The following is a 2,973-nucleotide window of genomic DNA, read 5'->3' as shown; positions in this document are numbered from 1 at the left end:
TTGGCCCATTTTCAGGCCGTCCTGGCCCTTCCTCTGGTGGCAGCAGCCATTTGTGTGGCCTGAGTCATGACCTGGCCCTCTCCCTAGTAGACACCTGCCTCATCAGATTTGGCAAGGGCACCCAGAGGAGGACCTCAAAAGATGATCTTAAAGTCCAGGTTGGAAAATATGGTGCAAGGTGCTTTCTCAAGTAACCTGGTCCCAAACCATTTAGGGCTTCAAAGGTTCACACTAACACTTTGAGGTGGGTTTCATGATCAACGAGACCCGCCTCCATAGGGTTTGTGGGGAGAGTGGGCTAAGCCCACTCTTCCAGCAGACAAGCAACAAGCCCTGCCTGGGCGGCTGCTGCAGCCACCCACACGACAGCCAGCTCAGTCACAGAGCCGGCGGGGGCTTGGGAGTTCGAGGACTACGCTGCCCCTGGAAACTCCAGCATGCCCTGCATGAATGCACAGGGCATGCTGGAGAGACCCCCGAGCCAGGAGGCTGTTTTTAAGCCTCCCGGTCGGGGGTCTACTCATGAGTTGCTGCGGCGCGGATTTCGCCTGATCGTGGGAATAGCCTCTTTGGATGATCTTCAATTGGGAATTGACAGAGGGAGTGTGACTCTGTTGGTCCTTTTGGATCTCTTGAAGGATACTATGGTAAATAGTATCAAAAGCCGCCAAGTGATCCAAAAGGACCTGTTAGAAGGTCTGAGCCTATATGGTTATCTGAAGTAATGATGTCATTGCCCTCAGTTTCCAAACATTTACACATCTGGAAGATGTGGATTTGCACAGAAGACAACAAAATCTGTTTTAGTGCTGCAAAAAATGAAAGGATTCACTTGGAAAAGATGGGCATTTGTGAAGCACCACTTCTGATTGGCTTGTTTTGCATAGTTTTGAAGCAGATGCAGACTCAGTCTATGGTGTCAGGCTGACAGCCACTGGAGAGCTAAAATTAATTTCTTGTTTCCAGAAAAAGGACATCCTAAGCTGCAGCAACACAAGTTTGCCTTACATAGGAGTTGTTTGCCCTCAATATGCTCACACCACAAGCTAGAGCATGCATGCGCAAATGGTAGGGACAGACATTAATACTGCAGCAGTGCCACTATTTCTCAATTAATATGAGGGGCACAGCTAGCAGCAAGAAAGTAGAACCAGTGCTTTTTTGCTCTGGGACTGAGATTTTTGCTGGACGCTTGCTCAATCTCATTCGGTCTCTAATACTCCGCATCAGACTGAGGGCCAGCCCTGATTCTCTCTCAGACATTGTACATTGATTTCACTGTAGCCTTCACTTCAGATATAGCTTGAAACTCACACTTCAAACATTCAAGCCCTGCTATTCTGGCACTTGACTGTCAGTGTGGTGTAGTGGCTGGTGTGTTGGGTTTGGATCAGGAAGACCTGGGTTCAAATTCTTGCTCAGCTATAGAACTTACTGGGTGATCTGGGACCAATCCAGGGCCAACCCTATGATAAATGGCACCCTAGGCAAGCACACACAAGCCCCTGCTCCCAGGGATAGTTCATCAGTGTTGCCAAGTTGTTTTGCTTATGCAGGATTGCAAAAATGAATAATGTTACAGATCCCACCAGTGTTCCTAGACTTTCATAGCAATGTCCAGGAAAAGGACCCAGAGCCACCTCTCAATAATGTGTTGCTTTACTGCCTCTCCAGTTCTGGGATCCCACTGGAATTTCACAAGCATTGTGCAGCTTCACTGCACTGAGTGCTGTACACTCAGCAAAGAGCAAACTGCCAAGCTGAGCTTGATGCCCCTTTCAGGTGGACACCTGGCTCACCCACTCGTAAGGTCAGCCCTGGACTAATTAATGAGTGCTTTCACACAACCATATGGGGGGTGGGAGTGGGTGAGGATGTCTTATCCTAGTGGCCACAGACAAGCAAAACCTCTGTTTGGGTCACCAAACCACACACACACACACACACACACACACACACACACACAGTAGTTGAAGACTCCAATGCTAAAATCAAGAGCTAGAACAATAGAAGGTCTTTTGAGGGCCAAGAACAAGAAGGCCTTCCCAGCATGCTTTGTGCTGACAGTAGACTGGCAGACCTCATTGCATCACAGCTGCCCTCTGATTGGCGGGAGGAGGAGCAGGAGGTGGACCCAACCCTGTTGAAAAGACTGCAGAGACGGGATCATACTGAAGCTATTCACACACTCATGCAAAACTGGGCTTTTCTTTTCTTTTCTTTTCTTCTTACCTTGGTTTAGACCAGGGTACACAATCTGGGTTACCCTAGTTTGAAGAACTTGGGCTGGAGGGATACCTGTGGACTCATACGACAATGAATACTTGGGTATACTGACTTCTACTCCTTATTTGATGGTCATGTGAATGTCTCTCATTGTCTCTCAGCCAAAACTACCTCACAAGGTTGCTGTGAGGGTAATGGAAGGTGGCTATGCATGCTGTCGTGAGCTTGTTGGAGGATAGGTGGAATAAAAGTGCAGTTAATAATGTTGAGAAAGGAACTATGAAGGGCCTGATCTGTCACAGATGTTTGCAATCTTTCCATGAAGAACACTGCAAGATTAGTGACAGCAACAAGAGAAAGGAAGGGACTGCAAGGTGTGCAAGAGACAGGCTCAAAGTGAAATGGGATTGGCAGAGAGAAAAGGGGCTCTTCTGGTAAATTCTTAAGTTCCCCTGAAATAACTGCTTTGCAGATGGAGAGCCTCTCAACTATACCAATGTTTTATCTGTTTTCGACCACATGGTTTATTTCTTTTTACAAGCTTGCTTCTGTTTCTCTGCTGTCTGTTGCTCAAGCACAACTATCCTTATCAGCTGTTTTCAGGAATTTCAGGTAAGGAGGCAGTCATAGTGGGAGGAGGAAAAAAACAGTGAGTTGCCAACAAAAAATGTTTCTTTGCTTGTGGCAAAAACTGCTACCTTCGGGAGGGAAATTCCAAGAACTTTCAGTTCTAGGTGTGCAGGCAAT

Source organism: Hemicordylus capensis, chromosome 2 (genome assembly GCF_027244095.1).
Source record: "Hemicordylus capensis ecotype Gifberg chromosome 2, rHemCap1.1.pri, whole genome shotgun sequence".
Classification (NCBI taxonomy): Eukaryota; Metazoa; Chordata; class Lepidosauria; order Squamata; family Cordylidae; genus Hemicordylus; species Hemicordylus capensis.
Note: the sequence above shows the minus strand (reverse complement) of the source record.